The 14,925-nt window shown below is 41.2% G+C and overlaps 1 pseudogene; it reads left to right on the forward strand.

The window, feature by feature from the left end:
- Positions 1–559: 559 nt before the first annotated feature.
- Positions 560–14,684, forward strand: LOC121434455 (annotated as a pseudogene).
- The last annotated feature ends 241 nt before the right edge of the window (positions 14,685–14,925 follow it).

Consider the following 14,925-nt stretch of genomic DNA (forward strand, 5'->3'; position numbering starts at 1 on the left):
TATATATATATATATATATACATATATTCATAAGAGCCAGGACCCAAATTTGGTGAAAAAAAAAGTGTCATGGTATAAAGCTCACATAGGAACATTAATATCGTTTTAAAAATTTTATATGGGTAAAACCCATCTATGTTCACTCTTCCCCTTTTCTACCTGTCTGCCAGGAGTCTTTATTGCCAAAGCTACTGATAGGTTAATAAAAATGGTAGTCAGAGGAAAGTGTTAACATATTAATCTACAAATTACTTTCTTTCAAGTTTGGAAGCATTTCCTGAAAGCTGTCAAAGGTGATTTCTTTTCCTTTCTCTCCCTTTAAATCACAAAGCAAAATCCCACTGTCTTTTCCCCCACCCCTTCTTAAAAAAAAAAAAAAAAGTTGTGGAGTTTTGCTTTTCTGTTCACTGTGCTCCTGGCCAAAGTAAAGCCCTCTTTCTCGATGACGTCAAGATCTTTAGCAAGATTAGGCTTTCCTTTCTCTATTGCAGCAATTAGCCAGGGAATGTATAAAAGGCTTCGGGAGACTCACTGGGCTGCAGAGAGAGGCACTCTGCTACGCAGGCAGAAGATAGCAAAGAGGAAAAGCCAGAGGGAGGGGGCAGAGGACTCAGCCGCTCCTGGAGAACCTGGAGAAAGAACAGACAGAGGCAGGCTGGGAGGAGGAGAAGAGAAAGTATGTTTAAGACGGAGTAAAGACAGACAGACAGAAAGAGAGAAAGAAAAATACAAACAAACCCTACCCTTACAGCAGAGTTAAGAAATTTGGCACTGCAAGAAGTCAGACTGCGTTTAAAGGAACATGAAAAGCTCAAAGAAATTTTACCATCTCTGCGGTCTCATAGGTGCCTGGAAATGAAAGTAGAGCTTCCTGTCTTTAACGGACTCTGACAGGGGTAACTGGATTAGGAACTGGTACGCCAGGGTTTTTTTCTTTTCTTTCTTTCTATTTTTTTTTTTAACCATCTTAAATCCTGGAAAAAAATGCATCTCGGAATTGAATGAATTGATGGGCACACTCCAACTGCTGGACTGCAGAGAGCGAACTTAGTCTTGCCATTTCTGCTTCTTTCAAAGAAGAGACAACTTGGGTTTCCTTCTAATTTAGTTTTTCTCCTTCTCCCCCCACCCCCACTCCCAATCTTCCCTCCTGGTCCCCCACCTCCTTTACCACCACCTTCCTTTTCAAAAAGAGGGTGAAGGGGGAAGCACAGCACACAGGGGACAGGCTGCAGGAGCAGAGAAGATGGGACTCCTCAGCGTAGACTTGCTGATCACACTGCAGATTCTGCCAGTCTTTTTCTCCAACTGCCTCTTCCTGGCGCTCTATGACTCGGTCATTCTGCTGAAGCACGTGGCGCTGCTGCTCAGCCGCTCCAAGTCCACTCGCGGAGAGTGGCGGCGCATGTTGACCTCAGAGGGACTACGCTGTGTCTGGAAGAGCTTCCTCCTAGATGCCTACAAACAGGTGAGCTGCACCCACTGGGCTTCTAGGTCAGGAGACTGGAAGGTACGGGGCTGCAGGTCATGGGCAGCCCTATCTGGGGTAACCTGCCCATTTGATGACGTTCAAGGGAGTCTCAATGTCACTTGGGACACCTGTTGCACAGGTTAGATTTGGGAGCGACAGATATTGAGCCATCAGGATTCTGGGTGAGCTCAGCAAGAGTCTTTGACGATGGCTGCTGTCACCTTGCTCTGACTAGGCAGTTTGGGGGCTTGGTGGTGGTGAAATAACTCTGGGTGAAGTTAGGCTTGGTGGAGGCTGGGGGCTGCATTTGTTCTGCTCTCGGCATGAGCTGGGTTTTGCTGCTTTGCTTAATAGGAGGCTGTAGGAGATGTAGTAGAGAGGTCTGGATAATGTTTCCTCTCTGCTGAAATGGTCAGAGTCTGATGATGATGATGACGATGATGGTGATGATGATGATGATGACTCTGATCACACCCTAGCCCCTTCATTTCTTAGGGAGGTAAGAACTAATGGAAGCAAGCCCAGTACAGCCACCTACTTGGTTGGAATGTGTGGATTCCTAGTTATGAAGTGTCAGTTTGCAAGAGAAAGATCAAGGAACTGCCAGAAATCCAAACTTTGTATGTGAAACCAAAGCCACAAATAAGTTACCTAGAAAAGCCTTGATGGGTCTATGGTGTGTTCCAAGATCAGGCTCTGGGCATTAGAACAGCGACCTCCCTTACCCTGGCAAACGTGTGTCTCTGTCAGCATTTGAAACACCAGAGTGGGTGACTGATGTTTTGAAGTGAAAAGTTCTGGTGTTAGATTCTGCTGCTGGGAGATGTTAGGGGAACATTTTCAAATGGTATCAGTCAGGGCAAAGAAGAATACTTTTCTATGGTCCTCCACGCCTTTGCCCCCATCCCTTAGGTTCACAGGACTCCTGAAGTATCCTGGGTTTTATAGGAAGAATGAATGCATTGGAAAGAGATTTCTACAAAAGGAGGAAATGTGTCCCTAGGGGCACTGAGAGAACTTGCCGGAGAAGGGAGCTTGCAATAGTGAAGCCAGATGTTCAACCAAGTGGCATTCTTCAGACAGGTGGAACAGTAGAGAGCATGATGAAAACTCAGAATAGCCGAGGAGGAAGGGAAGGAGCCCCCCCCTCCCCGAATAAACAGTGGAAAAATCAATCCATGTGCCAGGAAAATAAAAACAAAGCATCCAAGCCGGTGCTGGGGAAGAAAATGCCTTTTGTGAATAGATTGTGTGATTCATGACATTGCTCCTGCAAGTCATCTGAAGAAGGTCCCCTCTTGCTGTGCTGAGGACATGTCAAATGTCAAGCAAATAGGAATGCCCTTATCAGGAAAGGAGTCTCCTGCACTGTAGTTAAAGCCCAGTTTTATCTTATATGTAGAGGTAATAAAAAGGAGGAGCCCAGAGATACTGAGAGATAATTCCATTCCCACAGGGAATGTGACATCTGTATGTATGTTCAGGTGTCAGGAGGTTGGAGGAGTGGGGCATTACAACTGCACATTAAAATGTTATTGATTAGCCAACCCCTTCTTACAGCTATGTATCATGTCTTAGATAATATGGAATGTTAGTGGCTTGATCTCAGTATATTAAAAGCTTCACTTTTGAAAGACAAGAAACATCTGCTTAGAAGAATTTAAAAGTGAATTTTTGGAGAATTTTACCCATACACATATGTATAGAATATAAATATTATTTTCATATCAACTTGGATGCTACAAAAGCACCTATAAACATTAATTGAGGTGTTTTCCCATCAATATCAATGATGTGGAAAAAGCAAAAATCAAGCAAATGCCCCTATAATAAACTTCACGGTGTATTTTTTCACTAACGTATAGTGTTCCATTGTGTTGTCATATGTTGTTATTTCTGTTCATGGGAACGGAGAAAGATAAAAGATTTGTTTTTACTGTTGGCATATGGTTTGTGTATTCCTTTTATTTATTTCTTTGTCTCTGGCCACTGATTTGATTAATGACCAAGTTCATGACTTATGTTATTATGCTTGCTTTTAATGATTTGTACAATAGCTTCTATGTGCCAAAGAAACCCCAAGAAAATACAATCTCAGAGAAAAAGCTGGGCTGAGTGTGAGGTAAATGAAAACATTATGAGTCCGACTTGAGCAAAATCCTGTTCTCTTCTGTCTTTAACTATGGCTGGCATCATGGTGGATGTGGTGGCCTCAGAAACTCATGCAGAACCTCTAAAACAGGTTGAATCATTTGCCAAATGCTGTGTCATCCGTGGCACACTGTCTTTAGGCGTGACTGTTTCCATAGATGCTGGAGGAGGTCCTGTTTGACATTGCATCTTGGGATTTCACAATCTTGACTTGCATTATTTGGCGACTGTCACCCCTGAAGCAGATTTCTCCAGAAGGAGGGGTGTGTCTGCATGGAGTTTCATTTAGACAGGTCATTCATTACTCCCAACTTTCTTGCTTAGTGAATGTCAGCTATTATATTTGTGAAGATATTTAGAGATGCTGTATTTGTTCACACAGGAGGTGACCCAGGCAGGAGCTGCAGTGAGGAGAGGGAAGGAGAACAGAATGAAATACTAGTAATAAAAACTGCAGTGAAATTTTAAAAGTGACTTACAGTCAACTTTATAGGGAGCTTATCAAAGATCACACAGGCTTGGTAATGGTCAGGAGGTCTGTGCGTAATTTGGGTTGAAAAGGAAATCTAAAAACTGGTGAAAGGTTTGGAAGAAAGAGCAGATATTTATGATTTAAGTTTCCTTGGTGTCTTTGCTGGTGAACACTGTACCTTTGTGTTGGTGTTCAACAACTTCAAAATGCAGCCAGGAAGCAAGCTGTCCTGCCTTGGAGCCTGGCTCTTCCCTAAATGAAGTGTAAAAGTAAGCAGACAGTATAGACACTCACGGGCAGGCTCATTTCTGCAAGGCTGATGTTGCACTGGCACAGAAAACATACTCATGGGAACATACAATTTTGATTTTTGAAAGGGTCTCTTTAACATTCTCCTCCTTCCCTTTATTCACCTCCAGCCTTTTGACACTGGCTTCTACAGTGAAAAGAGGCTCTTTAGCAAGGGAAACTGTCCTACAAGGACACAAAGCAGGCCACAGCCAGAGCTTGTCTGTCACTTGGATAAAATATAGCGAAATGATAGGGCTTTGAGCTTCATTTTCAAGATACAAATCAAAAAGAGAATAGCCCAAGAAGAGAGCTTAACCCAGAAGATAGAGGAGGTAGGCTGTTGTTCAAGTCTGATTTATTTGGCCCATCTGAATGGGCATGGCTGAAGCCCTGCCTAATAATTGTTTGGCCATGTTTCTGAGGACACTGCTGTAGCCTGGTCATTATGTTGAAGAATTGGAAACTTACTGAGAGTTAATTTCCAGTGCTTTGGATGACAAAAAGTCTGTGTAAATATTCTGGTATGTGCCCGTTCCCCATTTTTGTAATTTTTTTCACAGTTCATCATGAGAGTGTGTGATATGTTACTCAAAAACTGCTTTTAGGCTGTGGGAAAAACAAAACAAAAACAAGGCTGGCAGTATATGCTATGTTTCTAGTTCATTCAAGGAATGGTTCCATATTTCCCTTGAGTCTGCATCTTGCTGCTTTATCCTCTAGTCCCTAAGTTCTCAACCCTGTCCTAAACTGGAACCCATCATCAAGGGAGTCAAATTCTTACATACAGTATGCATTTGTGTTTTTGCTCACGTTTATAAACATATCTGTTATCACCTTTGAACTTGGCCCAGAGATGTCATCAGCAGTAAACTTGCAAATGCCTCACCCACTCCCTTAGTGGGCATTGTGTTCCTGTCCACTGAAATGACTCTCAGAGTGCAGATGAGAGCGATAAAGGTCAGTAGTGACGCTATCACAGTTTACGTGTGTCCCTTCTGATCCTTGCAAAATAGAGACCCTTTGGGAACATCGGAACTTCAAGACCAATTAGTGGAAATGATGCTTCTTGTGTTTGGGCATTAAATACCAGGCAGGGTTCTCTTTAGGCGGCTGATGCTGGCAGGGAAAGAGGTACCGACCTAATTACTCTTCCGCAAGAGCAAAAAAAAAATGCCTTTTGAATGCCTCTTTGGCAAATATGTCTCATTAAGGACAAAAACCAAACACAAACCCTCTAAGAAGCAGAAATTAAGATGATAGGTAACTTGTGGCCAGGAGACTTTCTGTGCCACTGTGGGAAATTAAAACAAAGTTTGGGAGTACCAGAAGATGGTTTGTTTTTGTTGAGCGTCTTTCCTGTAGCCTTAGTGTTATTATGGGACCAACTTTATTTTCTTCATCATTTCGGCTCTGTTTCAGGGAATACTTTGCTCTTGTCTTCCATTGTATGGATGACAATGGGGTTTCTCCCATTCCATCTCAGCAGGATGCAGGATTCTAACCAAAAAAAAAAAAAAAAAAAAAAAAAAAACCAAGAAATTCTCTACTGGGAATTTTAATCTAATGTAAATTTAATTTTCATAGTGATTTGGTTTAAAAAAATTTAAAACATTTTTTTAAAGATTAAGTCTATTTTTCAAAAATTTTATCCAACTCATCCCCTATCAGATTTTAGAAAAGATGAGTCAATTTATGACTAGTTTTATAAGGCTTATAAAATTTGACCACTGGTTTGTTCATGCTTGGGTTTACACATCATAAGTGTGACTCCACCCCCTCTGTGTGTGTGTGTACTTATTTTGTTATGCTGGGTCTCAAATCCAGGATTTTATGGAGACTAGTCAATTGCCCCAGCACACTTAATTTTATTAGTACCGTTAATCTTAACCTATGTATTTTCACTAGCCTGTGACCTTCATGAATAAGGTGTTCATACATGACTTCCTAATGTTCCCAGCTTAAGAACATTGAAGAACATTAAAGAAAATTGATCTCATTTCTTTTATTTGCTGATTAGCTGAAATAATTAAGAACAGGTCAATGATATTGGTGTTGACTACAGCAGTCTCTGGTGATAGGGTAGGGTTCCCGTTTCTGAATGTATATGCTTTAGTGTGTTTGTCCATCACCTGACTGTGTTCACTGTATGACAAGGTTGCTATTCAGTGTAGAAGTTTTCTCTGGTTTAGGATTATAACAACCAGAGTTTATTCAATAATTCACTCCCTAAAGCTTTTAAGATGCATATTTTTCAGAGCAACGAAATGCTCAGCACCTCCACCACCAGGGTTGTTAAGAATCTGTTGACTTCCCTAAACTTTAAATTTAAAGTGTATGATGCTTATCCTACATTTTCTAAGGTAATATAGAGACTAAAATTTCTTTGTTTTGCTAAGGGTTGTATGGCAGAACTGTCCATTATCTCTAAGAAATGACACGCTCTTAAACTTTCCAAGGAAATTGACTGCAGGTAACAAGAGATCATCTTTGACCAAAATATCAGATCGGATTGTTCAGTTGAATAGTCAAGAATAACACAACAATAAAAAGGTCTGCTTGGGAGCCAGGGAGACCCAGGCCTGTTTTTCAAGACCACACAGTTGTCCACAGCTCAACAATGGCTCCCACATGCAGATGGATGCTTTCACCCAGAATGAATCCTCTAGTCTGCAGATCAGAGATTATTTGTTCCCATGAAAATTTTCTGATCCAACAAGTAGTCTCTACAACATGCTCATCAGAGCACATCCATGCCTTCTTATCACAGGGCATTGAGGATCAACATTGCACAGACAGTGACTTTCAAAGCAGTCCTGACATCACTGCAGGATGTGACGGGAAGTCAGAAGTCAGGGCAAGCCCCTTTATTTAGGAGCAAGTATCTAGAGACCCCAAGACTTTAAAGCTCAACAATGCCTAAAATGTGTATCTTCCTGTTTAATGTGTTTTTTAGTGTTTCAAAGAGCAGTGTAGAGGTCATCTGGTCAGAGGTGAATTATGGGAATCCTCTATCCAGTTGACTATAAAATAGCCGAGATGATCCATATAAGTAACTTTCTTCATAGTTGTTACTGAATCAAAATATACTTATTTAAATCGTATCTGAAAAGCAAGACTATGATTTTAAAATGTTTTTTGGACCACTACTAGTACCAATTTCAAACCGGTCCTGAAAGTTTCAAGAACGAGAAAGAACTTTGATTCTTTCCCTAAGTGAAAATCCCCTGAGTCTTCTTCATCAGCATACATCTTTGCTCTCCAGCAATTCCCTTTTAAGTAGCTTCAATTAACGGTAGTTTTATATGGGACTATATTTATATGAGAGAGATAAGTCGATCAAGTTGGAAATGTTTTGCAATATTAAGGAAAGTATTTAAAAATCAATTGTACTATTGTAAGCTATCCCTAATGGTATTAGCTTTGATTAAACCATTCTAGAGGGAGATCCAATCATGTTAATTCTGAAGTAAGTAATTGACTCTTATCTGTTGCCTGCTTTTTATTATCAACCTACAGATCCAAAGGCCACTAACTTTCAGTATTCTCTGTTCAATGATTTAAAGCAAGGGCTAAGGCGTTCATAGAATAATTTCAGTCACCATGCCTTGTATCTGAATGCTTATCATTCTGAGGGGTTTGATAATAAATTATATGATGGAAAAGCACAAGGTTTGGGTCTTCCAATATAGAATATTGGGAAATATTTGGGAAAAACCCAAAATATATAGAAAGTCAGAACTCAGCTGAAAGTCATATTGTGGAATAGCACTTTTTCTTGTTAGTTTTTGCTTTTCAGGGGCAGCTCTGAGATTTTAGCCATAACATATATATTGTGAGCAGTACCCACAAGAACCTGTAGATATCACACCATGCATGCTGAGGGGAGCATAAATCTCTTCTCAGAACAATTTGCACTTTTTTAAACATATGATTTCCCAAGAAGAGTGGCAGCATGCCTTATGTGATGGGGTGCTGTCCACAGTGGCATCTCTTACCCTCACAGAGTCATTAATAGAGTTCCCCTCCTTACTTCCTTCTCCTGGACCCACGGAAGGAAAGCAGGCATGATGGTCTAAATTTTCTGGGTGGGAAAGCATGGGCAAGGGCCAGTGGGAGAAATCCTACTCACAAATGGTGGATTATAGATTGTCCAGCTTTGCCCAGAGACAGAACCCACTGGTGTTCTGATTCATTGGTTAATAGTAAAGAACGTACTGCGTGGGTGAAATGACTCACCGGGCTTCCAAGTCTGATGAGATGAGTTTGAACTCAAGGACCCACATGGTGGAAGGACAGGACAGCTCCAACAAGTTGTCCTCTGACCTCCACAAGTGCTCAGAAAGAAAGACATACAGACAGACAGACACACACAGGACAAATAAACAAATAAATGTATTAAATTATTTGAAAAAGGAGAAGAGAGAAAACAAATTAAACCCTAATGTGTGAAAACTCAGGTCTTGCCTGAATCTTTTAGAATTCAGAAAGAGGCAGTTCATTCCAAAAATGAGATAATTTATCTTAAAGTGGGCCATTTACTTTTAACTTTTAAAATGAAGTCAATTAATCACTCATTCTATGATGCTTGTTAGGCACTGACAGGAAAGTGAGAGTAGCAAAGAACACCAGAATCAACTTCATTATGAAGACAGTTCACTCCAGTGTCTTCAGAGATGGGAAGAATTATCTCCAATGAATAGTCAGAATGGAAGACTTTTATACTTTCATATATTTTTCTTGACCATCCTTTGGGTTACCTGACATGACTAGTTTTTACTCAGATCTCTCTCTCTCTCTCTCTCTCTCTCTCTCTCTCCCTCCCTCCCTCCCCCCCTCATTAGAACCCATTGTATTTAGAGTAAATTGTACTAGTAATGTATTAATACATTAATCCTTTTTTTTTTTTTCACCATTAGGTTAAATTGGGTGAAGATGCTCCCAATTCCAGCGTGGTGCATGTATCCAGTCCTGAAGCAGATAACAATTATGCCTTGAAGAAGACAGCTGATGGGGCAGAATGCCACCTCCTTGACTTTGCCAGTGCAGAGCGCCCACTGGTGGTCAACTTTGGTTCAGCCACCTGACCACCTTTCACTAGGCAACTGCCAGCCTTCCGCCAATTGGTGGAAGAGTTCTCATCAGTGGCCGACTTCCTGTTGGTGTACATTGATGAGGCTCATCCTTCAGATGGTTGGGCAGTGCCTGGGGACTCCTCTCTGTCTTTTGAGGTGAAGAAGCACCGGAACCAAGAGGACCGCTGCGCAGCAGCCCAACAGCTCCTGGAGCGTTTCTCCTTGCCGCCCCAGTGCCAAGTTGTGGCTGACCGCATGGACAATAACGCCAACGTAGCTTACGGGGTAGCGTTTGAACGTGTGTGCATCGTTCAGAGACAGAAAATTGCTTATTTAGGGGGGAAGGGCCCCTTCAACTACAACCTCCAAGAAGTCCGGAGTTGGCTGGAGAAGAATTTCAACAAGAGATGAATTTTAGATTAGCTGGTTAAATGTGTGATTGTAATAGTGTTTATTATTTTTTTTTAAAAAAAGTATGTAAAAGAAGTTGAGAACTGAATCTACTATTTCAACTGAATCCCATTGCCTCACTGAAAGACAGGGATATACCTGTCAGAAAGCATCAACCTCTGAACATTTCAATACTTCCTTTAGTATACAAATGGCATCGTGCTAAATAGCAGCCCTGTTACCTCCCTTCTGAGTGAACTGATCGAGTTGGAGTGGAAGAAACCCTGATGCGGTTGTGTGTTCATCCTTGCTTGCAACAGAAGTGACTCTGCCCTATGTGTGCATCGGGAGCAGAGGACAACAGTTCCCAGAGTACTTAATGTTAAGGGAGCTATACTACCTATGATCTGATGAACTGTATTGTCTCCATTTGAGACATCAGGAACAAACCCAATTGGAAAGTCCCCCAAATACTTACTTATAATGTGATCTTGAAGCAATGTCATGCCCTTAGGGCTGAGGTTTTAGTTCTAGCTGTGCAATGCCTGTGTTAGTCTCTATAGCCCAGAATTCCCAAGTATATATGTACAAACCAAGAATGGGTCCCCCAATCTGGGGGTGTTAAGATGACATCAGAAATCTGACAGATGGGAAAGTGCTAGGTGAGAGAAAATGAACTTGTCAAACAAAGAAAGAGGGAGCAGAAAGTGGAGAAAATTGCACAGTGTTTTGCCTGAAAGCTGTAGAGAAGGGTGTCATTCAGCCACACCAGCATGGAAGCGTGCACACAGCTGGAAAGAGAAAGGGGCTGGCTAAAAGTAACACAGGGAGGATGCACATGGAAACAAGATTGTAGCAGTACCCTTAGACTGAGAGAGAATGGGAGATGGAAAGATAAAAATAGGTGAATGCTTTTAACATGGAGATAATTACTTTCTAGAATATACCCATTTCAGTGGGTGATACTTGCTAAGGGAAAATCCAGGGAGCTAGGTGCTGCTGAGTTGTTCCTGCCAAATTCCTACAGTTACAATGTTATGCTCCCCTCTGCCCGTAATCTCAGAATCACAGTTTTCTCTCAATGCTGAGTGAAGGGCGTAGGAGCCAGGTACCCTAGCCATTCCGCCCCTGACCCCTCCTAAAGTAGGTAAACTCTAATGAAAATGGGTTTCTTCATTTAAACATGAGAGCAATTTATTCTAATTATTTCTACCCATAGTTTTGAAGGCTTATAGGCTTCTTGGTATCACTGGGATCTGGAAAAATAGAATTTTCACTGACATTTGAATTTGGACTTGGTTTTTTTCTTTAACTAGAGTTAACCCATTAGGTGAAGTTCAGTAACTATGTGCATAACTAGAAATGTATCCATAGATAAAAGGAACACAGCTTTACCCACAAGCAATACCTAAAGATCACAGCCTCCAAAAAAAAATCAGATCAAGAGATATTGTATCATAATTATTTTTTAAACTCAAAGACTTTTAGTTAACAGCATATGTTTATATTTACAGGTCAAATCAATTGGTTTTTATGTCTATCTTTTTCAATAATTAGATCTAAATTTGAACTATATGGGAGAAGATAATTAAAGTTAAAGTCATCTTATTAAAAAGCTGTCCCAAATGAGAAAACTAGGAAGTGGGTGTGCATGAAACAAAAGTATTGTTTTAAAAAATGGTAGCAAGAAATAGGTCAGATCACCAGTCCACATTTGCTTAGACATTAAAGCAGCATTGTGACTATGTTTGGCAGCATCTAAGATTGCCAGTGCTTTAAATCCTGTCAGACATGCCCACAAAGAAACAAAGTAAATTTCGAAAACTGCAATGGCATTGGAAAACACAACTGAAGAGAGGACTTCTTCAGACTTCAAGGCTTATCAGCGATTCCTCGCTGATTTCAGTCTTCAAAATGGTGTTGGGATTGATGTGCCTTCCTGAAGAAGCAGAGTGAAAAGCTGGTTTCAGAACACTCACATCGTCGTCCCTGAATGTTCCCTTTGTTTTTCATGTGCCACAGTGGAACAGAACGTCAGAGAAGTGGGTGGGGGGATGAGTTTTGGCTAAAGCCATGCTAGTTGTCGGGGGAAATGAGTGATGGAAACAAATCACCCGGTTGTGCTGTAATTTTTTTAAGAAAGAGAAGGTTGTATGTGCATACAATTTGTCTTTTGGAGCACAGGCCAGTGGAGGAAGGATGAAGAGGAAGTAAATATACTAAGACATAGTCTGACTGTCAGGGACACAGACATGTTCAGTAGAACATGGCAGAAACACTGGAAGAAAAAAACTGTTGAAGGGCCGAGGAAGAAGGTGGATTGGCAGAGCTCAGGAATCTTACACTGTGTAGAATGGGGTGGTCTCCCAGGTATGATATGCCTGTAATTATGTAACCTATTTATCTCAATGTAAATGTCTATGAGTTCCTATGATGTGCCTTTTACAAAATTAAGAAGTCATTAATCCAGACAAGAAAATTCATGCTCAGCTCTTATGCTCAGTGACAGTATTAGGCTGTCAGCATCCACCTTTCTAATATGCCTTTTATAATGTATATTCCTTCTAAGAGTTATAACTATAATTCTCACAAGGAAATATACATGCATATGCTTACATATTCTCCCAATGATATATATATATATATATATATATATGTATATCATTGATATATCCAAGATATATATCTTGGAGTTATTTTTCCTTAGAACATAAACATTTCCCCCTATAAGATATGTTTACATGGGCATATCAGTTCAGAGTTTTAAACTGAATTGGCCTGACCACTGTTGAGACAATTTCTCAGAACTTACCACAGCATCTGGATTTCTCAAACACTTAGTGTTTGAAAGACATATTAGTCTATCACTTTAGTTTATGGGTTAGCGGGATAATCTGGACAATGACTTTCTTAAATGGGCATGAATAAAGTGTCCGCCCAGCAAATGCAGACATACTTCATACAACAGCAATGAACCTCGGTGGAGGTAGACCAGTCATTGTTCTTGTTCTGTGTTGTCAGAGGGGCAGTCATGTAACTCACATGTTGGCTTTATTCAAGCTCCAGATCTCTCCTCCCGTGTCTTTACCTCGTTCATAGTTTATGTCCCTGGATTTTTGGTACTATCAGCTTCGAAGTGGTCTTATTAATTTAGTTAACTTCTAATCGTCAGCAGATGCTTACTCCCTGATCCCTTTGCTTGACTGTATTTTACTATTTGGGTTTTGATTAAAATTTACAGAACACTGTGAGGTCACAAGTAGGGGTTGACCCCCCAGAAAATACTGGAGGAGAAGGATGGGGATGCTACTTATGATTTTCAGAGAATTCTCAGGTGGATGTAAGCTGTCCTTGGTGTGCCCTGTAGCCTCCATCCACAGCAAGAGAGATTTGCTGATGTCGAGGACTTCTCATTATGTACTTCATAAGAGGATCAACCTGGACATTAGTTCCACCCGACCTCTGACTGATGGTTTGGAAAATAACCTTGGACACTGCAGAGGGGGAAATCAGGCTGATTCTGCCCCATTGCATGATATGAACGCGCAGACTAGCACTTCCGCTCTTTAGAGCACGTACAGTGTCCTCTCTCTTAGTGGAAATTGGCTGTGAGTCTTTTAATTTTAGGACCTTTCGTTAGGATACAGTCCCCAACTAGAACCCAAGGATATTTAGTTATACTCCAACTTCTATTATTGCCTTAAACGTAGAAGCCAAACCCCACTCTTTCCATGGATTTCCAGAATGGACATAAGAATCACTTGCTGCTTGGAACTGTCCCAAGTCCCCTAGGAAAAGAGGACTCTGAGGCTGTATGAACTAGGAAGCTGCTGGGTGGGAGGAATTAGCTCCCACCTCCCCGAGGGTTTGGCTTGGAAAATTTTGAAATGAAACATCTTATGCTTGGAGGAAGATTGCTGGATGTCAGTGAATTACTTCAGGATAAGCAAGGAGCAGGCCTCTTCTTCATGCTGTGTGTTCTAGATAACACCAGAAACAAGGTCTCAGACTTGACAGACTCAGCCCTGTTCCAAGATGAGTCTGAACCAACAGAAAGCAAACACATCCTGATATCCAAACAAGACTTTTCATGCAAGCCAAGACTTGCTGCCTGTCTCAGGCAACAGCACCAGGGCTCTGGGGAGTTTATTTAATATTTACTGAGACTTTGGAGACCTAGCAGATGTTTAATGAAGTCACTATTTTGACTCAAACTGCCCTCCCCCATCTATCTGGAGAAAAAAAAATCCAAACAGGTAAACATAAAAATGAAAGAGGCCCACAGAAGGGGATGGGAAATAAAATCCTCTCAAAACTGCTCCAGACCATGCCATGCAGTTTTTAATGTGTCAGGAGTGGGGGTGAGAAGACCTATGTACCCAGTACTTGATAACCAAAGCAATTAAATGATCGTGGGTAGGGAACATTGGCCAGTTTTGTTTAATTGTGTGTCCGTTGTCACCAGACTGTCTCACGAACCCAGATCACCAGACACCCGAAGGGAGACACTGAGATGGGCAGAGCTGACTGGTGTGGAAATGATAACTACTGACGAAAGAGTCACCCGCTCAGTCTGTGGTTGGATGTAGTCACATGAGTCTGCCTCTCCCATCTCCGTCTCCTTGGCAAGGAGAATATTTGGGTCATGATGCGAAGAGTGCTGGGTCAATGCGATGAGAGTGTGTGTGTGTCTATCTCTGCTTCTTGGTTGCAGACAAGAGGAAAGCTTTGGGGATTATCAGTAGAAAGAGTGCTGTTACATCGGTGCTGAGTGGTACGTGTGCTTATCCAACTTGTTCTCATGTTTTAATAAACTTTGAATAAAAGAATAGAGTTACTCTTTGGCTCTATTTGTTTATTTTTAAATAACTTCCTAGACCTTGCTCTGGGCTGAAACACACTCATGGGTGACAAGGAAAAGAGCATCCATCTTTCTAATATGTACTCCTTGGTATTTGTGGGCAAAGCAATGCCAGATTGTTTAATAAATGCCAAAGTCCCAATGAGGAACAGAAGGAGGGAGAAGATGAGCAAGGAAGTCAGGACCAAGAGGGGTGCACCCACCCACGGAGACAGTG

Source organism: Microtus oregoni, unplaced genomic scaffold (genome assembly GCF_018167655.1).
Source record: "Microtus oregoni isolate MIOR12 unplaced genomic scaffold, Mior012 000043F_ref0000047, whole genome shotgun sequence".
Lineage (NCBI taxonomy): Eukaryota > Metazoa > Chordata > Mammalia > Rodentia > Cricetidae > Microtus > Microtus oregoni.